This window comes from Panulirus ornatus, chromosome 70 (assembly GCF_036320965.1).
Source record: "Panulirus ornatus isolate Po-2019 chromosome 70, ASM3632096v1, whole genome shotgun sequence".
NCBI classification, from domain to species: domain Eukaryota; kingdom Metazoa; phylum Arthropoda; class Malacostraca; order Decapoda; family Palinuridae; genus Panulirus; species Panulirus ornatus.
This window is the reverse complement of record NC_092293.1, coordinates 6,058,990-6,084,074: the sequence shown is the minus strand read 5'-3', so window position 1 is coordinate 6,084,074 and position 25,085 is coordinate 6,058,990. Positions and strand designations below refer to the sequence as shown.

The following is a 25,085-nucleotide window of genomic DNA, read 5'->3' as shown; positions in this document are numbered from 1 at the left end:
TACTGGTTGTCTGGTACAACATACAGGTGGCTCCGTCACTGTAGACGTCAGTCACCATACATTACTGGTTGTCTGGTACAACATACAGGTGGCTCCGTCACTGTAGACGTCAGACACCATACATTACTGGTTGTCTGGTACAACATACAGGGGCTCCGCCTATCCAGACATCTGGTTGTCTGTACAACACAGGCCCGTCACTGTAGACGTCAGTCACCATACATTACTGGTTGTCTCGTACAACATACAGGTGGCTCCGTCACTGTAGACGTCAGTCACCATACATTACTGGTTGTCTGGTACAACATACAGGTGGCTCCGTCACTGTAGACGTCAGTCACCATACATTACTGGTTGTCTGGTACAACATACAGGTGGCTCCGTCACTGTAGACGTCAGTCACCATACATTACTGGTTGTCTGGTACAACATACAGGTGGCTCCGTCACTGTAGACGTCAGTCACCATACATTACTGGTTGTCTCGTACAACATACAGGTAGCTCCGTCACTGTAGACGTCAGTCACCATACATTACTGGTTGTCTGGTACAACATACAGGTGGCTCCGTCACTGTAGACGTCAGTCACCATACATTACTGGTTGTCTGGTACAACATACAGGTGGCTCCGTCACTGTAGACGTCAGTCACCATACATTACTGGTTGTCTGGTACAACATACAGGTGGCTCCCTCACTGTAGACGTCAGTCACCATACATTACTGGTTGTCTGGTACAACATACAGGTGGCTCCCTCACTGTAGACGTCAGTCACCATACATTACTGGTTGTCTGGTACAACATACAGGTGGCTCCGTCACTGTAGACGTCAGTCACCATACATTATTGGTTGTCTGGTACAACATACAGGTGGCTCCGTCACTGTAAACACTGTAGATTCTTTGGATTTGACCATAAACCTAAACTAAAGCAATATGGGAACATGAACAAATTTTACGAATGAAATATCAGAGACGATCGAAATTAAGAGTGAATGAGAACGATATAAACACACAGTTTAAAAGGACAAAGTATGAATGGCAGCCAGGGAATAAAAGGCCGCCCAGCTAAATTTAAGAGTTCGCGTTCAGTGGCAGTTAGATTAATTGTACAGACTTCCATTGCTCTGGTGGAATTTACAGGTCATGTGTACCTCTACAGTCAGAATTTAAAGGTTCATATTAAAGTGCAGAATTCCAAGAATATCGTTAAAATAATTCACTTTAAAATTCTTTGGTTATGTGAAGCATTTCATACAACAGCTGCAATATGACGGTGTGTAAAAGTTCACTGTTGCATGGTAGTATTAAAGTGTTTAATTGACGAGGTTAATTAACCTAACCTAACCTAACCTAACCTAACCAAACCTAATGACGTATCTAAAAGGACTTTGTTGTCATAATGCAGCTGTAAGATTTACGTTCAAATGATGATGTTTAAATGTTCGTTAATGAATGAGGGAGTTAAATGGATGAATTTTAAGTTCGCGTTTCATGGAGTCATTTTGACACAATTTGTTAAAATGTCAGAGTTTAAATGATCATATGTACAAGGTTGGCCAGATGGTGGGAGTGTGTAGACACAGCCATAATCATCCGATGATTGCATTTAGAAACTGACAGATGTAATATAGCAAGAAATATTAACAAAACAGTGAGTTGGTGACATGTTTCATATATTTGTGATACAACTCTGGAGATAGTTCGTAGATCCTTAAGAGGAATGAATGGTGGATAAATGGTGAGAAAATGTGCAAAAACGGGGCTAAGTATTTCAGTCCAAACTAGAATTCTTTTGTTCACTTCTTCGACATTGATCTCAGGACATTTCAGTGGCTGAGATTTACATGATACAAAAAATCTTCAAACAAGGACGATAGACAGATAGATAGATGGTTGAATAAATAGGTAAACTGATAGATGTAGGTGCAATCAGAGTCGCCTATGATTTCGTACACAGCGAATGAGATGATAGATAGGCGAGGCTATAACCATCGTCTATGATTATTGTAAATGACTAATAATGATTAATCTTTATTGTTTTTGTGCGACTGCTGTTAGCCTTTGAAGGTTAATGTTCCCTCAAAGTTCCCCGGACCCTACCACTAGGAGGTCAGCAGTTCGACTTAGGGTCCATTTGTGCCATGTTTATGGCAACCAACAGAATGGATGTATCTTTTTTATTTTTTTTTTCATCCCAGTAGATGGGACTGATAAATGGTAGAAACTTTTCCTAAGGATTTAATCTTTTATGATAACCGCTTCATCCGTAAAATAGTTTGTCAATAATTTGCAACTGAATGAGAACTTTTGCCATAGGAAGTGTCTTCTGAGGACCGGGTATAACAGGGTCGACTGCTGGAGGAGGAGCAGCTTCTCCAATCTCAGCGACGGGAACTTAAGGTTCAAGGAATTTCAGGGATGAATGTTGGTGGTGTGGACTTTAATCTTCAACACGGCAGCTTCAGCTTTAGGGTTGGCTGCTGCTGCAGGTGCTGCTGATCCTCCAATCGCAGTGACGGACACATCAGGGTCTTCATCGACGACCAGTACGAGTACGTCGGGATCCACCAAGCCTGATTCATCCCCATGGAAGTAGGGGATCAAGGTCACCAATTCAGTGGTAGGCATCACTTTGCCCCGTTGTTTGGTGGGAGCCAAAGAAACATTGATGGGGATGGTGGCTGCTCCTGTGTCAACTACACCAGTTTCCTCGCTGGGTCCGCCTTTGCACAGGTCATCATCATCTTTATGCCGAGTCTGGATCTTCACCACTACTCTCTCGTGCACGGGTTCGATATCCAGACGTGATCTCTTCCTGGAAGGCCTTTGGCATTCTGGAAGGCACCGCTTTCCTCCCTGGGCCAGGCCCTCACTGCTGGACAACCAGGCAATTCTGGTGTAGGCGTACTCCTGGTGGCGGCCGTTGCGTCCTCCAAGTCTGCGATCTGCCTTGATGCCCCACCGTCCCAGTGTTCTGCCGACGTTCAGGACGGCAGCTTTCTCGTACCCGAACCCTTCGCAGAATTCACAGTATCGCAAATATAGCTCAGTTCGGCTTATACAATCTTTAACAGCCCCGGTTTGCTGGATGTGAGCCTCGAAAAATTCAAGGAAGGATTCCTTGCCAGGGTACCGATGGGCAGCGCGGACGTGAGTCATTTCTGCGATCTGGTGAGATGAGTGATTTACTTGACGAAGTAAACTTTCATAGACCAGCACTTGCAAAAATATAGTGAAGCCACACCAAAATATAGTCGACTAGCGTTTCCTCATTGATTTAATATCCTAGATGATAGATTAACAGAGTGAAGTTGAAGCACTAGTGTAGTGAAGATGAAACATCAATATAGTGAAGATAGCAGGATACGGTAGAGGGTGTACACTGGGCAGAATTGCCTCTTGTGGAGAGTGTAATGTAGCTTGTAGTGGAAAGATAATGACATCAATGATGGTGTGCGTGTATATGTGTGTGTGTGTGTGTGTGTGTGTGTGTGTGTGTGTGTGTGTGTGTGTGTGTGTGTGTAGTGGTACAAAGACTATATAAGAAGGACAGGAAAGCAGGAGTAATCTCGCGTGAGCAATGACTGCTTTAATTGTGCGCGTTGTCAACAGCTGGTGGTACTAACTACCCTTGCGCTGTCTGGCTGTCTGTTTGTTGACGAAAACTTTACAGTGAGTTTTCAGTTTAAAAAAAGAAGAAAATAATCTAAAACTTGTTTTTTTATGTTTTTCCCAAGGATGTAGCATTGTATGGACGACTTGAGACAACTATGAGCAATAACATATATAGGTAACATTAAACACAATGTTAGGGACCAAATCAACTAGACGGTTTCATCAACATTCATGCCATATCAACCAGGACATATTTCATTCTTTAACATTAAAGCAACATATTTACATATTTACATCCCTGGGGATAGGGGAGAAAGAATACTTCCCACGTATTCCCTGCGTGTCGTAGAAGGCGACTAAAAGGGGAGGGAGCGGGGGGCTGGAAATCCTCCCCTCTTAATTTTTTTTAATTTTCCAAAAGAAGGAACAGAGAAGGGGGCCAGGTGAGGATATTCCCTCAGTGGCCCAGTTCTCTGTTCTTAACGCTACCTCGCTAACGCGGGAAATGGCGAATAGTTTGAAAAAGAAAAAAAAAAATTTACATACATATCCTGTAATTGGTCCACGTAAGCCTAATTATCCTGATGAAGTGATTATGCAGATAAGAGATGATGGGAAATACTCTAACAATAATGAGCTTGAAAACAAAGTTAACCAGCATAAGTGACTCGTCAATAAGTAAGCTCAAGAATATTTTTTTCTTTAATTACAAAACTGTAGGTATTGGGGAAATATGGTATGTACTTCTTGATATCTAAAAAATTCGCCTTTGTCTTTGTTGAGTTTGTAGAAAAATGTGGTTGTTTGTTATCTACTTGTCTTAGATTTATCCCATCCTACGTTTATATTTATGAATGTCTTACCAATTCCATCACAACAATACCCCTTACCTTTCTTTGTCCTGTGGAAATGTGTGTAAAATGTGATGTGTAGGAGTAGTTTTCCTCCTCTTACATATCACACATAGATAACATCTTTTTCTGCTCATAATTATATATCTGATTAATCTCATGTGAGTTCTAAGTACCGAATCACAGACACCATTATCTCTCACCGTCATGTTCACTACAGAGAGAGACACCATTATCTCTCACCATCATGTTCACTACAGAGAGAGACACCATTATCTCTCACCGTCATGTTCACCACAGAGGGAGACACCATTATCTCTCACCGTCATGTTCACTACAGAGGGAGACACCATTATCTCTCATCATCATGTTCAGTACAGAGGGAGACACCATTATCTCTCACCATCATTAAGTTCTGGCCTCCAAGTAACAGAGAACTGCTACTCAGGACCACCTGGCCATTGTTTGTTTGTGCCAACATTTCCATCTATCGATCGCCAATATACCCAGTCTGTCCCATCTATCGAGCACTATAACCAATCTGTCCCATGTATTTATTTTCATTATACACTGTCTGTCCCCATCTATCGATCTTCACTATACCTTGTCTGTTCCCATCTATCGATCTTTACTATACCCTGTCTGTCCCATCTATCGATCTTCACTATACCCTGTATGTCCTATCTATCGATCTTTACTATACCCAGCCTGTCCCATCTATGAATCTTCACTATACCCTGTCTGTCCCATCAATCAATTCATTATAATGTGTGTCTCATCTACACATCTTCGCTATACCCTCTGTCCCATCTATGGATCTTCACTATACCCAGCCTGTCCCATCTGTGGATCTTTACTATACCCTGTCTGTCCCATCAATCAATTCATTATAATGTGTGTCCTGTATACACATCTTCACTATACCATCTGTCCCATCTATGGATCTTCACTATGCCCAGCCTGTCCCATCTATCAATTTTCATTATACCCTGTCCGTCCCATCAATCAATTCATTATAATGTGTCCCATCTACACATCTTCACTATACCCTGTCTGTCCCATCTACGAATGTTCACTGCACCCTGTCAGTCCCATGTATGCATCTTCACTAAACCCTGTCTCTCCCATCTATGGATATTCACTATACCCTGTCTGTCCCATCTATCAATCTTCACTGTACTCAGTCTGTCCCATCTATGGATATTCACTATATCCAGTCTGTCCCATCCACCTGTACCCCTGGTCACCATGTAACAACCATTAACCCATCTACAATATTCTAGATGGTCTCTACATTTAAAATCGCCGAAGTCGACTATGCTTTTGTTTCTATGTGGGATATTATAGCATGGGGGTACCTTACTATATTTTCCATATCAATATAGAGTCACTATATTTGTGGACGTACAAGGATAACCGAGGTTACTTCGTAAAGTGCACAACGTAATCATAGTATCTTCAACATGGAAGTTTTTGCAAAAAGCTCAGTTGTGGAGGTGGTCGAGCAGCAGCAGGTGCTCTGGGTCGCCCTCCTTGACCAGGCCTACCTGCCTTTCCACGATGAGGAGGATTTGCTGGACCGTCCACCACATGAGACCCGACTCCCACATATAGATGAGTTGGGCTGCGATGATGACGACATACATGTCATCGTGCCCACCAACGACCAGTTGCAAGGGGTTCTCAAAACCGTCCTGCAGCGGTATACCATCAGGGTCGTCAACGTTCCATACAAAATCTCAAGGACGAACGTCTGGGAATTCTTCAAGCAGTTCGGCGACATCGTTCGCTTCGACATGCAGTCCTACACGACCTGCGAGAACCACCGCGGGATTGCCGTCATCCAGTACTCCTGCTATGCCTCCTACAAGAAGGCACTTCTTGCCGACGTGACACCACTCTCCGTCAACGGACGCTGTGCAAAAGTGAAACCTTACCGTCCCACTGATGCTGACCAAGTGACCTCGCCCACTCAAGTGGCACTGCAGCCCACACTCCCTACCAGACCCACCATCCATGAGGAAATGCAGCCCACCCCACTTGTCAGGCCCACCTTCAGGGAGACATGGCAGGTCTCAAGACCTGTCAGGCCCACCATTCAAGACCGACTTGGTCCCCCAACACACTTCAGGCCCACCATTCAAGACCGACTTGGTCCCCCAACACATGTCAGGCCCAGCGTTCTTGACCGACTGGGACCAATAACACATGACATGTCCTACGTTACAGACCGACTACACTCCGCACCACGTACGGGCGTTAAAAGGCGTGTCGAGATGACACACGCTCCCCGTGCCAAAAGATTCAGTTGGTGAGGAACCTAAGTTCTTTCTTCCCGCTGGTGCTGCAGGAGAACACGGCCCTAGAGTGGACACTGAAGGTGTGTTTGTGTTTGTGTTTGGGTTATCACTGAGGAACCAACACCAAGACAACTTTAGTTTGGCCTCGCCAAGGATAACGTTAATCTGGCGGAAGTCTGGCTTTCTCCCAGTAGTGGATGACACATAATATCTACGTAGGGACGTTGAAAAACAAAGAAAGAAAAAAAATGGGAACATTATCCCGCCCAAAAAAAAATGCATATATTCACGGGGATAATTTCCATCGTTTTCAAAGAAAAAATGAAACTCTTCCGACGCTACCGTGCCTTCCATGAAGCAACCCTCAAAGAAATCACTTTCTACACAATGTGCAAGGATTCAGTTAGCCAATCTTCATATGACTGGGCCTATTCTTCCCTCTGATTGATTCATTTTTCAAGATTAAGGAAAGTTATAATAAAAATATTGTATTGAGTTTCTCCGTTGGCGTCAGGGTAAACACCCATCCCCCCCGAAGCTTGGTTACCTTTCCGTGGTGGGGGGGACTTCATGGATTGGGCAGTAGCAACCATCGTTGGTTGCTTCGGTTCAATCCATGAACGAAAAACCAAGCATCTTGAACGTAATTGTCGTATAAATTCACTTGGTGTCAAAACTGACGCGAAAGCGGTTGTCTCAATTTTGTCAGAAATGTTTGTGCGTTTCGGCCTGATGGCGGGAGTCGGTTTGGCGCTGTGGTCATGAGGGAATACGAGGAAGATTGGCAACCGTCCCAGAAGTAGCTACAGTGAGGCCCAGCAGCTGTCCCTAATACTGTGGAAGGCACTCATGTAAGGTGTGCAGTCAGGCGCAGCAGTAACAAGGGAAACGGACAACCAAAACAGCAATCTTGATCATCAGGAGGCTATCCAATGCTTAGAGTAGATAAGGACGATTATTGTATGGCTTCGCTCAGAGGATGAAAATCTTAGCCGTGAAAATCAAAAAGTAAAATAACTAGTAGTTAGTGGTAGTGAAGTGGAATTACCGTATTTCTGTGGTCTTAATAGTAAAACGAAACTTTTCGTTTTCTCCATCAATCTAGAGGTGTTGTAGACCACCATCCTTAAGGTTGTAACGTAATGGTAACTACAAGGTTATGACCTCAGCAAATTTGTGATGGAAATTGCAGGAAATGTGGTAATGTATATAATATAAATTATATAGTTGTATAATAAATGTGCATCAAAATTTTGTCTTCTTTGTTCCCGTTCATTAATTCAAATACAGGTAAGTTTTCCCTCTAACGAGGTGGGATAAGCTACGTGCACTCGGCTTGTAAATGTGGTGACTTTCCCTTCATTACCACAATGGTATGCTGAACTGAAGATGTAGAATTCTGTAGACGAAACTAAGATAGGAAATCAATCTACATCAAAAATTGAACGTATGCATCTTTCGATGGACATAAAACAAACGGACAGAGGGGCACACTGGAGCAAATAAATTCCAATATCACCAATTAAAGTAGGCCTTTCAACTAGTTGTGGCTTTAAAGCAAACTTTTTCTAGCCAAGGTTTAGTTAGCCCCTAAACTAATCCCCACGACCTTACCTTAAGAATTATTTTCAGAAGGTACTGTCTGAACATATTTCTAAGGTAAGGTCATTTAGGTTTGGTGTAGATGCTACCCTAACCTAGGTTAGAAAAAGTTTCCTTTGCTTCAGAGCCCCAACTACGTAGACGGGCTACTGTTGATACCAAACAGTAACAGAAAGGTGATAAAACTGAGATGAAATGAATGAAAATATAGAATGGGTCAGTTGAAAGTTGAAGTATTTGCTAAATGCAGTTTTTGACAGATGCAAATGCATCCTAAGGTCAGTCACTTAAATCACAATGCTGAATATCATTTTAATTGTTGGAACTAGTTACAGGAAGTAAAAATATCAAGCTTAAAGGGATGCCATTACAATAACTTCATATACCTGTATAGGATCTCTTAAACTTCTTTTCCCTAAAGCTGAATGGATTAAGTCGCTTAATCTGCATTCTGAATTTGTTTCTCAGACCATTAATCATCTTTGGTGATTACCTCAGTAATTTCTCCATTCAATGTCTTCCTTTTCAAATTAGTTGACGATCACAGCAGTACAATATCCAAGCTCGGATGGCTATGTTTTGGGAAGGCTAGAGGTCAGGTTATGCAAGAATGTTAGAAATGGCTTCCATCAGTTTCTACCCTATCTACTCTAAAAATTTTGGGTTATTAGAACTTAGAGCTTTATGAGTAAATGATACTGAAAGTTGGTTTAAAGCTGCCTGACCCAACATAACAACACCTTGGTAATGGTGACCTGATGAAGGATACTGAACCTAACCTAACCTATATTAACACCTGACTAGTGATTATATGATCAAGGATGCCTTAGCTATCCTAACTTTAACGTTAAGCTCTATCTCACTTTCCTTAAACTTCATTTTAAGGATAACATCAAAAGGGAAAACTCTTTAACATCGACGATAATATATTCTATGTACTCAAGTGATTAAAGTGGGTGGAGCTGTCCCAACATTACTTAGTAAAAATGGGTCTGGACAAGCAACACAAACGTATTAGGCTTTTATGATTTTTTTTTATTTTCTGTTTGATTTTGATGAAGAACAAGTTTCATTATTACTTGAAAACTTATTCCCCTCCAGATGTAATTCAATTTACTACTTTCTCAATGGAATAAATATAAAGGTTTTCACCACTATTCAGTATTTTATCTTTCGTTAATAAGCACCTTTTGTACGTATAATCCACTCCTGCCATTTTATTGATATCTGCACACACATTCACACACACACACACACACACACACACACACACACACACACACACAAACATGTATATATACATATATATATATATATATATATATATATATATATATATATATATATATATATATATATATATATATATATATATATATATATATATATATATATATATATATATATATGTGTGTATATATATATTTTATTATCATCATTATTATTTTGCTTTGTCACCGTCTCCCGCGTTAGCGAGGTAGCGCAAGGAAACACACGAAAGAATGGCCCAACCCACCCACAAACACGTGTATATACATGCACGTCCACACACGCAAATATACATACCGATACATCTCAATTTACACAAACATATACACACAGACACATATACATATATACACATGTACATAATTCATACTGTCTGCCTTTATTCATTCTCATCGCCACCTCGCCACACATGGAATAACAACCCCCTCCCCCCTCATGTGCGCGATGTACCGCTAGGAAAAGACAACAAAGGCCGCATTCGTTCACATTCAGTCTCTAGCTGTCATATAATAATGCATCGAAAACACAGCTCCCTTTCCACATCCAGGCCCCACAGAACTTTCCATGGTTTACCCCAGACGCTTCACATGCTCCTGGTTCAATGCATTGACAGCACGTCAACCCCGGTATACCACATCGATCCAATTAACTCTATTCCTTGCACGCCTTTCACCCTCCTGCATGTTCAGGCCCCGATCACTCAAAATCTTTTTCACTCCATCTTTCCACCTCCAATTTGATCTCCCACTTCTCCTCGTTCCCTCCACCTCTGACACATATATCCTCTTGGTCAATCTTTCCTCACTCATTCTCTCCATGTGACCAAACCATTTCAAAACACCCTCTTCTGCTCTCTCAACCACACTCTTTTTATTACCACACATCTCTCTTACCCTTACATTACTTACTCGATCAAACCACCTCACACAACATATTGTCCTCAAACATCTCATTTCCAAAAGATCCACCCTCCTGCGCACAACCTCCTTTGTTCTCACCTTTTTCCATTCTGTTCTCAGTCTCTCCTGGTACTTCCTCACACAAGTCTCCTTCCCAAGCTCACTTACTCTCACCACCCTCTTCACCCCAACATTCTCTCTTCTTTTCTGAAAACCCCACAAATCTTCACCTTCGCCTCCACAAGATAATGATCAGACATCCCTCCAGTTGCACCTCTCAGCACATTAACATCCAAAAGTCTCTCTTTCGTGCGTCTATCAATTAACACTTAATCCAATAACGCTCTCTGGCCATCTCTCCTACTTACATACGTATACTTATGTATATCTCGCTTTTTACACCAGGTATTCCCAATCACCAACCCTTTTTCAGCACATAAATCTACAAGCTCTTCACCATTTCCATTTACAACACTGAACACCCCATGTATACTAATTATTCCCTCAACTGCCACATTACTCACCTTTGCATTCAAATCACCCATCACTAAAACCCGGTCTTGTGCATCAAAACCACTAACACACTCATTCAGCTGCTCCCAAAACACTTGCCTCTCATGATCTTTCTTCTCATGCCCAGGTGCATATGCACCAATAATCACCCATCTCTCTCCATCAACTTTCAGTTTTACCCATATCAATCTAGAATTTACCTTCTTACACTCTATCACATACTCCCACAACTCCTGATTCAGGAGTAGTGCTACTCCTTCCCTTGCTCTTGTCCTCTCACTAACCCTGACTTTACTCCCAAGACATTGCCAAACTACTCTTCCCTTTTACCCTTTAGCTTCGTTTCACTCAGAGCCAAAACATCCAGGTTCCTTTCCTCAAACATACTACCTGTCTCTCCTTTTTTCTCATCTTGGTTACATCCACACACATTTAGACACCCTAATCTGAGCCTTCGAGGAGGATGAGCACTCCTCGCGCTCCTTCTTCTGTTTCCCCTTTTAGAAAGTTAAAATACAAGGAGGGGAGGGTTTCTAGCCCCCCGCTCCCGTCCCCTTTAGTCACCTTCTACGACACATGAGGAATGCGTGGGAAGTATTCTTTCTCCCCTATCCCCAGGGATACATATATATATATATATATATATATATATATATATATATATATATATATATATATATATATATATATATATATATATATATATATATATATATATTTATTTATTTATTTATTTGTTTTGCTTTGTCGCTGTCTCCCGCGTTTGCGAGGTAGCGCAAGGAAACAGACTAAAAAAATGGCCCAACCCACCCCCATACACATGTATATACATACACGTCCACACGTGTATGTATATACATGTACATGTATATATGTATATATATCTTTCTTTCTTTTCTTTCTCTCATACTATTCGCCATTTCCCGTTAGCGAAGTAGGGTTAAGAACAGAGGACTGGGTCTTTGAGAGAATATCCTCACCTGGCCCTCTTCTCTGTTCCTTCTTTTGGAAATTAAAAACAAAAAACGAGAGCTGAGGATTTCCAGCCACCCGCTCCCTCCCCTTTTAGTCGCCTTCTACGACACGCAGGGACTACGTGGAAAGAATTCTTTCTCCCCTATCCCCAGGGATAAGTAATCATCTATTCACCCATATATCCATAGCACCTTATATAACACATTTCTGCACAAGTAATTAAATATTAAGTAATCAATCCATCATATAACCTCTTTGTCGTATACCCTCCCTATTATCTATAATAAAATAATAAAATCCTAAATACCTGTAAATAAAAGGGAACACTTGAGCTTTCACCTTAACTTTCTATTGCTCTGATAATTTTCGTCCCACAAAGGGGCCCCTGAAACCAAAATATGCCTATCTACATAAGAAAAATGTACAACATTCTTTTTTTTTTTTACAAAATCCAGGATCATTACTTTTTTCCATTACTTTGTAATTAGCTTCAAAATACTTCCTCCCAGTAAAGACAAACTGTAAATGACCAACAGCTTATATGCTGCCAAGAGGCACAAAAAATATTTTGCTCAGGGATAAAATACTATCACTTTAAACTCATTTCCTAAATTCCACTGATCAAACCAAAGGAAGAGCTGCTTGAGGATAAAAAAACACTTCGCTTAGGGATAAAACACGATCACTTTAAACTTATTTCCAAACTTTCATTGATTAAACCAAAGCAAGAGACTGCTTGAACATGGTAAACACATTGTGGACAGTAGTTTGATTTACCATTTTTTGGTGGTCTAACTGTCTTGTTTGGGCCTGGTTGAAAAGCGTCTTTGAAGCTTTAGCGAGTTAAGCATAAAGCTGAAGTATAGTTCACAGACATATATTTCTTAAAAGGAGTACAGCTTAGATATTCCCATGTAATTCTGTGTCGGCTTTCAAAAATGTATCAGAGAAAAGGTATGTGTTGCTTTGTAAACAGTTCAGAACATACATCACCTATGTACATGACCACAACTGCAACTTGGCACAGATATATTCTCACTCACACAGATGCATAGAGTATGATGGTTGTCTCAACCTCTTCCCCCCTCCTCCCCCAGAATCTCTTCTCTCCAAGGAGGTGGGAGGTGGGTTGGCGGGTGGCTGGAGGATAGAAACATCAGTGCAGGTCATGCCTCATGGGAGGGCCAGGTTTCCGCAGTAGGCTGGACGAGGAGTGGGTGTGCTTGAGAGAATCATTATGAGTTTTATATTCCATAACTGTATTGAGAGGAAGGTTAAGAACTCGCTTCAAAGTGTCACGGATTCGTCCTGTTGTTACTGTGTCCTGTGCACTTCGATTCCAAATAGAGATAATGTTCTCCTGAAATCTCACTGATCTGACAGCACCACAGATCTCATCTCCAACCATGAACTGTTCACCTAGCATTACCAATATCATGTTCTCTCAGCACCGTGAAGCCAGTCCTTGGCGTAAACGAACAATCCATTTCCCCCCATTCTTATTCCCAACATCTTCTCACATGGGCTTTATTCCATCTTTAAAAATATGTATATCCGAGTGTGAAGTTAGGTCAACAGGAAGGACTAAACGACTATCGTAACCCCAAAACTGTTCCACTGATGCAAATCTTCCAAGTAACCTGAGGTTCTGGTCATAATTTTGTGTTGTAGTCTGCTTTCCTGGTGCTCGACGACTGAACTATATACAATAAGTATACTGCACTCTATGCTCCCCACACTTAACTTCAACTGGTGGCAATGGTTTTTCTGTCTCCTTTGAGTCGCGATTTCCACCCTCTTCTTCACCCGAGTCATCATTAGATTTACGAGCATCGTATTTGTGCACCATGGTGGACATGATATAAGAGTTGTCAACTACACAGTACTGTATTTATTTCATTTTGCTTTGTCGCTGTCTCCCGCGTTAGCGAGGTGGCGCAAAGAAACAGACTAAAGAAATGGCCCAAACCCACCCACATACACATGTATATACATACGCGTCCACACACGCACATATACATGCCTACACATCTCAACGTATACATACATATACACAAACAGACATATACATATATACACATGTGCATAATTCATACTGTCTGCCCTTATTCATTCCTGTCGCCACCTCGCCACATATGAATATGACAACCCCCTCCCCCCGCATGTGTGCGAAGTAGCACTAGGAAAAGACAACAAAGGCCACATTCGTTAACACTCAGTCTTTAGCTGTCAGATATAATGCAACGAAACCACAGCTCCCTTTCCACATCCAGGCCCCACAGAACTTTCCATGGTTTACCCCAGACGCTTCACAAACCCTGGTTCAATCCATTGACTGTAAGTCGACCCCGGTATACCATATCGTTCCAACTCACTCAATTCCTTGTACACCTTTCACCCTCCTGTATGTTCAGGCCCCGATCACTCAAAATCTTTTCACTCCGTCTTTCCACCTCCAATTTGGTCTCCCACTTCTAGTCGTTCCCTCCACCTCTGACACATATATCCTCTTTGCCAATCTTTCCTCACTCATTCTCTCCACGTGACCAAACCATTTCAAAACACCCTCTACTGCTCTCTCAACTACACTCTTTTTACTACCACACATCTCTCTTACCCTTTCATTACTTACTCGATCAAACCACCTAACACACATAATGTCCTGAAACATCTCATTTCCAACAAATCCACCCTCTTCTGCACAACTCTATCTATAGCCCACGCCTCGCAACCATATAGCATTGTTGGAACCACTATTCCTTCAAACATACCCATTTTTGCTTTCCGAAATAACGTTCTCACCTTCCACACATTTTTAATGCTCCCAGAACTATAGCCCCCTCCAGCACCCTATGACTCACATCCGCTTCCAAGGTTCCATCCGCTGCCGAATCAACTCCCAGATATCTAAAACACTTCACTTCCTCAAGTTTTCTCCATTTAAATGTACCTCCCAACTGACTTGTCCCTCAACCCTACTGTACATAAAATCCTTGCTCTTATTCACATTCACTCCCAGCTTTCTTCTTTCACACATTTTACCAAACTCATTCACCAGCTTCTGCAGTTTCTCACCCGAATCAGCCACCAGCGCTGTATCATCAGCGAACAACAACTAACTCACTTCCCAAGCTCTCTCATCCCCAACAGACTTCATACTTGCCCCTCTCTCCAAAACTCCTGCATTTACCTCCCTAACAACCTCATCCATAAACAAATTAAACGACCATGGAGACATCACACACCCCTGCCGCAAACCTACATTCACTGACAACCAATCACTCTCCTCTCTTCCTACTCGTAGGCATGCCTTACATCCTCGATGAAAACTTTTCACTACCTCTAACAACTTGCCTCCCACACCATATATTCTTAATACCTTCCACACCCCATCACTATCAACTCTGTCATATACCTTCTCCTGATCCATAAATGCCACATACAAATCCATTTGCTTTTCTAAGTATTTCTCACATACATTTTTCAAAGCAAACACCTGATCCACACATCCTATACCACTTCTGAAACCACACTGCTCTTCCCCAATCTGATGCTCTGTACATGCCTTCACCCTCTCAGTCAATACCCTCCCATATAATCTCCAGGAATACTCAACAAACTTATACCTCTGTAATTTGAGCACTCACTCTTATCCCCTTTGCCTTTGTACAATAGCACTATGCACGCATTCCGCCAATCCTCAGGCACCTCACCATGAGTCATACATACATTAAATAACCTTACCAACCAGTCAGACAGGACAGGAGAGAGAAGCTTGGGACGAGAGTCAGGCAGGACAGGAGAGAGAGGCTTGGGACGAGAGTCAGGCTGGACAGGAGAGAGAGGCTTGGGACGAGAGTCAGGCAGGACAGGAGAGAGAGGCTTGGGACGAGAGTCAGGCCTCTGTTATGGCTTCAGCTTCTGTTGAATTCTTTATCAAATTAAGAACACGACATATGTAGACAGAATTGGCCAAACTCACCTCAATCTGCTACCGTCCACCAGACTGGCCCAGGAAATACGTATAAATGAGATTGTATCATCCCAAACTCGTTTTAATGGTTAATGATAATCCCGGGTTATATATATGATTGGACTATTATTAACATAAGTGTAAACATGGCAGATGATATTCAGTGTACAAAATAACTGCTCTGGCTCTGTGTCGTGGCTTCACCAACTACCGAGTTCGCCCTAACATAAGCAATATATATTTTGACGTCCCTTTATCCCAATATCATTTCTTACGTTTATTTCCAGCAAAAATGTTTTGTATCTAATATTGAAATTTGGTGTAAGTATTTGTTGATGGTTCTTCAGAAGACGTTGTATCTTTGTTATTAAAGTTCATTTCATACAATAGATCATGTTTTACATAACTGTGTCTCTCCATACAGGTGGTACACTTCTCGGATAAAGATATATTTTTAAGAAATACGTTCTATCTAACATAGATATTATGTCTTCTATAAATATCTTTAAAAGTTCTCGTGTGGGACGATGCTTTAGAGTTTTGTATTAAAGTTGATCACTTGTAACTGATCAAGTATTACAAAGTTGTGTTCCTTCTTTTCTTCAACAGTATTGTCCACATTATCTGCCAAGTAGAGTGGGTGAGAGCAGTATTGTCCACATTATCTGCCAAGTAGAGTGGTTGAGAGCAGTATTGTCCACATTATCTGCCAAGTAGAGTGGTTGAGAGCAGTATTGTAGAGACGTAGTGTCACAGTTGGTTTGATCAAGTCCAGGACTTGGCGCCTCCATAATGACAACTTGTTGGTTATTTCCTTGTAATTATCTGTATGTCTTGTAACGTTGACCACCACACTAATGTGTCACTTACTGATGTCTTCATAAACAGCCTGGGAAGGACCCAGTCATCTGCTGATGTTGGAATTCCTTTGTATTTCCACAGGAGGCGATACTGATCCTAAGTCAAGGTATTTCACAATCTACGATTCCTTATGCCTTCTAGTTACTTATGTTTGGTATCTGATTCCATCCCAACACTCGATATTTATGGTGTGTAATTCTGTTTATCCTGATCACATCAATATAATCAATGGAAGTGCAGACCATTTTTCAACATAGTTACTCCACTCCGTCATATAATTGTAAGGTTGCGTCGACAGGAATGAATACAGGTCTTCTTCGTGGATGGTAGTCAATGAAGATCAGGCGGCCTTTGTAGACTTATTACAAAAGAATATGTACGTCCATCTGTAGTACTCTGGGGTATAGTCTTATGACACACTACGACACACTCTAGTGAACAGTGTGACGATGCTAGCCAGTGTGTCCCCTCAGGTCACACTGGCAGGGGTTATATGGGAGTCCGTCAACACCCATTCAACAACGTGTTCAAATAACAGATCAGCTCTTACGTGTTCGAATAACAGATCAGCTCCTACGTGTTCAAATAACAGATCAGCTCTTACGTGTTTATACATCCTGATTAACAGTAGCCCGTGGGAACTGTGAGCCCGCGGGAACATGCATCTAACTCTATGTAACTCACAGTAAAATGATAATGACAAATAGTCAATGAAAAATTAATGGTAGTGTGCGTGAGTCTTACATTTTGCTCGGCCACAACCTGGCTCAAGCTCCTGCGAGCCATGAAAAGTTATGGTTATTTATGAAATAATACTGAGTACAGAAATAAGCAAATTATAGTTATTAACAAAAGTTACTCCTATATCAACTAGTATTCTTGATAACATAGATAACACACTCTACAATTGTTAGAGGATTAAAAAGATATATATATACATATATATATATATATATATATATATATATATATATATATATATATATATATATATATATATATATATATATATATATATATATATATATATATGACTTGACCCTCAACCCTACTGTACCTAATAACCTTGCTCTTATTCACATTTACTCTTAACTTTCTTCTTCCACACACTTTACCAAACTCCGTCACCAGCTTCTGCAGTTTCTCACATGAATCCGCCACCAGCGCTGTATCATCAGCGAACAACAACTGACTCACTTCCCAAGCTCTCTCATCCCCAACAGACTTCATACTTGCCCCTCTTTCCAAAACTCTTGCATTTACCTCCCTAACAACCCCATCCATAAACAAATTAAACGACCATGGAGACATCACACACCCCTGCCGCAAACCTACATTCACTGAGGACCAATCACTTTCCTCTCTTCCCACACGTACACATGCCTTACATCCTCGATAAAAACTTTTCACTGCTTCTAACAACTTGCCTCCCACACCATATATTTGAATTTGAATGGAGAAAAACTGGAGGAAGTGAAGTGTTTTAGATATCTGGGAGTGGATCTGTCAGCGGATGGAACCATGGAAGCGGAAGTGGATCATAGGGTGGGGGAGGGGGCGAAAATTTTGGGAGCCTTGAAAAATGTGTGGAAGTCGAGAACATTATCCCGGAAAGCAAAAATGGGTATGTTTGAAGGAATAGTGGTTCCAACAATGTTGTATGGTTGCGAGGCGTGGGCTATGGATAGAGTTGTGCGCAGGAGGATGGATGTGCTGGAAATGAGATGTTTGAGGACAATGTGTGGTGTGAGGTGGTTTGATCGAGTAAGTAACGTAAGGGTAAGAGAGATGTGTGGAAATAAAAAGAGCGTGGTTGAGAGAGCAGAAGAGGGTGTTTTGAAATGGTTTGGGCACATGGAGAGAATGAGTGAGGAAAGATTGACCAAGAGGATATATGTGTCGGAGGTGGAGGGAACGAGGAGAAGAGGGAGACCAAATTGGAGGTGGAAAGATGGAGTGAAAAGGATTTTGTGTGATCGGGGCCTGAACATGCAGGAGGGTGAAAGGAGGGCAAGAAATAGAGCGAATTGGAGTGATGCGGTATACAGGGGTTGACGTGCTGTCAGTGGATTGAATCAAGGCATGTGAAGCGTCCGGGGTAAACCATGGAAAGCTGTGTAGGTATGTATATTTGCGTGTGTGGACGTGTGTATGTACATGTGTATGGGGGGGGGTTGGGCCATTTCTTTCGTCTGTTTCCTTGCGCTACCTCGCAAACGCGGGAGACAGCGACAAAGTATAAAAAAAAAAAAAAATATATATATATATATATATATATATATATATATATATATATATATATATATATATATATATATATATATATATATATATATATATATATATATATATATATATATATATATATATATATATATATATATCTCCCCTCCTTGTATTAACTTTCTAAAATGGGAAACAGAAGAAGGAGTCACGCGGGGAGTGCTCATCCTCCTCGAAGGCTCAGAGTGGGGTGCCTAAATGTGTGTGGATGTAACCAAGATGTGAAAAAAGGAGAGATAGGTAGTATGTTTGAGGAAAGGAACCTGGATGTTTTGGCTCTGAGTGAAACGAAGCTCAAGGGTAAAGGGGAAGAGTGGTTTGGGAATGTCTGGGGAGTAAAGTCAGGGGTTAGTGAGAGGACAAGAGCAAGGGAAGGAGTAGCAATACTCCTGAAACAGGAGTTGTGGGAGTATGTGATAGAGTGTAAGAAAGTAAATTCTCGATTAATATGGGTAAAACTGAAAGTTGATGGAGAGAGGTGGGTGATTATTGGTGCATATGCACCTGGGCATGAGAAGAAAGATCAAGAGAGGCAAGTGTTTTGGGAGCAGCTGAATGAGTGTGTTAGTGGTTTTGATGCACGAGACCGGGTCATAGTGATGGGTGATTTGAATGCAAAGGTGAGTAATGTGGCAGTTGAGGGAATAATTGGTATACATGGGGTGTTCAGTGTTGTAAATGGAAATGGTGAAGAGCTTGTAGATTTATGTGCTGAAAAAGGACTGATGATTGGGAATACCTGGTTTAAAAAGCGAGATATACATAAGTATACTTATGTAAGTAGGAGAGATGGCCAGAGAGCGTTATTGGATTACGTGTTAATTGACAGGTTTGCGAAAGAGACACTTTTGGATGTTAATGTGCTGAGAGGTGCAACTGGAGGGATGTCTGATCATTATCTTGTGGAGGCTAAGGTGAAGATTTGTATGGGTTTTCAGAAAAGAAGAGTTAATGTTGGGGTGAAGAGGGTGGTGAGAGTAAGTGAGCTTGAGAAGGAGACCAGTGTGAGGAAGTACCAGGGGAGACTGAGTACAGAATGGAAAAAGGTGAGAACAATGGAAGTAAGGGGAGTGGTGAAGGAATGGGATGTATTTAGGGAATCAGTGATGGATTGCGCAAAAGATGCTTGTGGCATGAGAAGAGTGGGAGGTGGGTTGATTAGAAAGGGTAGTGAGTGGTGGGATGAAGTAAGAGTATTAGTAAAAGAGAAGAGAGAGGCATTTGGACGATTTTTGCAGGGAAAAAATGAAATTGAGTGGGAGATGTATAAAAGAAAGAGACAGGAGGTCAAGAGAAAGGTGCAAGAGGTGAAAAAAAAGAGCAAATGAGAGTTGGGGTGAGAGAGTATCATTAAATTTTAGGGAGAATAAAAAGATGTTCTGGAAGGAGGTAAATAAAGTGCGTAAGACAAGGGAGCAAATGGGAACTTCGGTGAAGGGCGCAAGTGGGGAGGTGATAACAAGTAGTGGTGATGTGAGAAGGAGATGGAGTGAGTATTTTGAAGGTTTGTTGAATGTGTTTGATGATAGAGTGGCAGATATAGGGTGTTTTGGTCGAGGTGGTGTGCAAAGTGAGAGGGTTAGGGAAAATGATTTGGTAAACAGAGAAGAGGTAGTAAAAGCTTTGCGGAAGATGAAAGCCGGCAAGGCAGCAGGTTTGGATGGTATTGCAGTGGAATTTATTAAAAAGGGGGTGACTGTATTGTTGACTGGTTGGTAAGGTTATTTAATGTATGTATGACTCATGGTGAGGTGCCTGAGGATTGGCGGAATGCGTGCATAGTGCCATTGTACAAAGGCAAAGGGGATAAGAGTGAGTGCTCAAATTACAGAGGTATAAGTTTGTTGAGTATTCCTGGTAAATTATATGGGAGGGTATTGATTGAGAGGGTGAAGGCATGTACAGAGCATCAGATTGGGGAAGAGCAGTGTGGTTTCAGAAGTGGTAGAGGATGTGTGGATCAGGTGTTTGCTTTGAAGAATGTATGTGAGAAATACTTAGAAAAGCAAATGTATTTGTATGTAGCATTTATGGATCTGGAGAAGGCATATGATAGAGTTGATAGAGATGCTCTGTGGAAGGTATTAAGAATATATGGTGTGGGAGGAAAGTTGTTAGAAGCAGTGAAAAGTTTTTATCGAGGATGTAAGGCATGTGTACGTGTAGGAAGAGAGGAAAGTGATTGGTTCTCAGTGAATGTAGGTTTGCGGCAGGGGTGTGTGATGTCTCCATGGTTGTTTAATTTGTTTATGGATGGGGTTGTTAGGGAGGTAAATGCAAGAGTTTTGGAAAGAGGGGCAAGTATGAAGTCTGTTGGGGATGAGAGAGCTTGGGAAGTGAGTCAGTTGTTGTTCGCTGATGATACAGCGCTGGTGGCTGATTCATGTGAGAAACTGCAGAAGCTGGTGACTGAGTTTGGTAAAGTGTGTGGAAGAAGAAAGTTAAGAGTAAATGTGAATAAGAGCAAGGTTATTAGGTACAGTAGGGGTTGAGGGTCAAGTCAATTGGGAGGTGAGTTTGAATGGAGAAAAACTGGAGGAAGTGAAGTGTTTTAGATATCTGGGAGTGGATCTGGCAGCGGATGGAACCATGGAAGCGGAAGTGGATCATAGGGTGGGGGAGGGGGCGAAAATTCTGGGGGCCTTGAAGAATGTGTCGAAGTCGAGAACATTATCTCGGAAAGCAAAAATGGGTATGTTTGAAGGAATAGTGGTTCCAACAATGTTGTATGGTTGCGAGGCGTGGGCTATGGATAGAGTTGTGCGCAGGAGGATGGATGTGCTGGAAATGAGATGTTTGAGGACAATGTGTGGTGTGAGGTGGTTTGATCGAGTGAGTAACGTAAGGGTAAGAGAGATGTGTGGAAATAAAAAGAGCGTGGTTGAGAGAGCAGAAGAGGGTGTTTTGAAGTGGTTTGGGCACATGGAGAGAATGAGTGAGGAAAGATTGACCAAGAGGATATATGTGTCGGAGGTGGAGGGAACGAGGAGAAGAGGGAGACCAAATTGGAGGTGGAAAGATGGAGTGAAAAAGATTTTGTGTGATCGGGGCCTGAACATGCAGGAGGGTGAAAGGAGGGCAAGGAATAGAGTGAATTGGAGCGATGTGGTATACCGGGGTTGACGTGCTGTCAGTGGATTGAAGCAGGGCATGTGAAGTGTCTGGGGTAAACCATGGAAAGCTGTGTAGGTATGTATATCTGCGTGTGTGGACGTATGTATATACATGTGTATGGGGGGGGGGTGGGCCATTTCTTTCGTCTGTTTCCTTGCGCTACCTCGCAAACGCGGGAGACAGCGACAAAGTATAATAAAAAAAATTAAAAAAATAAATATATATATATATATATATATATATATATATATATATATATATATATATATATATATATATATATATATATATATATATATGTTATAAACAAAATCAGTATGCAAAAAAAAATTCAAGGAACTCATTCAATACACATTATTCTGGAGTTAGATTCCTCCTTAAATAAGGAAGTGCTGCTGCGACTACCTTCTGAACATCCAATGTGGCTGTAGGGAATTCTATATTAGACACCCTATGTCGTAGACGACAATATAAGATGAATACTATGAATAATAATATGAGTGCAATAGACAACGAAATAATTGAAAATCCAGAAATATGAGAAGTGTACTTAAAAGGTACAAAAGCCAAAACATCTATTGCAGAATCTAAATCTTCTTGAACCATAGATGGAAGGTGTTGGATATTTACTTCATTAATGATGGATAAGTTGATGTTTTGGGCGATTCGTTCTATACTCGGGATAGCTCTATCAATCTGGCCCAAAATATGATCATGAGTGCCGAACAATTTGAAACTTGAACTGATAACAGTACATTGTTGTCCTAACTGAATGTGTCCCAGAAACAAATAAGATTTGGGATGATTGGGTGGGCAATGAATGAGAACATTTTGTGGGTCTGGAAAAAACAGGACGTGATATTTGTCCATACTTTCAATCCAAGGTTCAGTAACAGTAATTTCCTTAAAGGAACAGGAATGAAGAACATTTTGTTGATGCCCTAAAAGTAGTTGGTACTCACATGAGTTTGTTTGTAAATCATGAAAAACCAAGGTATTGGGGGGGGGGGCAAATCAAGTTGTCAAACAATGGTTTATGGCACAATGCTAAATCATGCAAGGAGAGATGTGCAATCAACGAGGAATTAATATTATATAAGAGAAAGTTCATGTTATCAGCAAGGATGATAGTCTTTTGCAACTCTTTTGTATAATTAAAAGGGAATGGTATTACGTTCACAAGGCTGTAAGTATTGGAGTCAGTGAATGGTATGTGGATAATGACCGCTTCGAGGATCACGTCAACCGTTAGTAAGGAGTAATAACTGGTCACGTGATGCAGAGGGAGAGCTGGGGTGCAACCGAATTTCGTCATAGCTTGTTTAATGATACGTGTGAGTTCCGAGAAGGGAAAAAATGATGCTGTGATAACTTTATTTACCAGATTATTAACATCTTCCAATAAGCCAGTGAAATAATGTGCATGATAAGTGATCTGGGCATATAAGCTATCAACAAATGTGGAAATAGTCACTATAGCATATATGGGATTAAGAGACTTTGACAGTGTTGCTACATGTTGCGTCAAGTTATTAACAGTTAACATTATGTCATTCAAATATTTAAAATGTTGTTTTAAGATCTTAGCTTTAGCTTTAATAAACCTGTTGTTAAGAAGTTGTTGAAACTGTAAGGATCTAACCTGATTCCTAACTGAATTAAGTTCTTCCTGAGTAGCAATACCAAACAATTATGGTTGGAGGAGGCCTACAAAATTAAGCGAACCTCTCTTACTTCTCTCTTGCTTTTTCGTGTTCATCCTTGCATTAGTATTTACTGGAGATTCAAAGTCTTGTATTATGTCATACAGAATCACATAGGTACTATTCAGTTTCCAGGTCCACTGGTTTAACAAAGTTGGAGGAGGAGCAACACTAGAGTTTCTGATGGACGCACTGGTGTAAAACTTGAGTAGGGTAGACCGTAAGCGAGGTACGGCCTCCATTAGTTTTACTAAATTACCGTAAGTGTAGGGCAGACCCTCCAGGCCCAACTTGACTGTGTCCCTCAGAAGGTGGACCTCGCGGGGAGTCGTGAGAAGGGCGCCTGGTACTGCCATAGTGTCATATACAGGAAGACACCATAAGGACATGAGAAGGAAGAACCTGTAAAATGATAAACTTAGCAACTTCTTAAAGGTGAGGTCTTAATGAATACTGATGTGTGTGTGGTGGTGTTGTGAGGGTGGTCGGTTCTGGTGTGGGGACAGTCTGAACAGTGGTAGAAGTTGGTTGGGTGACATTGTTTGGGGTTTGAGGAGTGTTGTCTGTTGTGGTACCGGGATGATCATGTTCACAATACTGTAAAACTTTCAAGTGGTCCTCATGTTCTTCACGAATGTCACCTGTATTTAGATGTCGAACCCTAAACTTATGTCTCTTTAAATGAGCTAAGACTCTATAGGGGCCAGAAAATTTTGGGTCAAGTTTAGGAACCTCACTTCTAGAGTTAAATTCCTGCAACATTACCAAGAGTCCGGGAGCCACCTTTGATGGTTTCGTGGATTTATCAGCCTGGTTCGTGAAGGTTGTAGTGGCTTCACCTAGATTTTCCTTGATCCTTTGATGAATCAATTGAGTCGTGCGATATTTTTCCGCTACAACTGATTTCTGGACCGCTGGACATGAAGGAGGGAACGCTATTATGTCATACAGCAACACTTTATCAAAACCGTGTAAGGCGTGGAAGGGTGTGTCTCCAACTGACTTATGATAAGCTGAGTTTAATGAACATTGGACATCAGACAGGTATTCATCCCATTCATCATGATCAAAATTAATGTTGGTGGGAAGACACTGGAGGATCTTGCGGTTCAACCTTTCTGCCAG

The 25,085-nt window shown here is 41.4% G+C and overlaps 1 pseudogene; it reads right to left on the bottom strand.

The window, feature by feature from the left end:
* Positions 1–13,182: 13,182 nt before the first annotated feature.
* LOC139747758 (eukaryotic translation initiation factor 4E type 2 pseudogene) lies at positions 13,183–13,884 on the bottom strand (annotated as a pseudogene).
* Between the last annotated feature and the right edge of the window lie 11,201 nt (positions 13,885–25,085).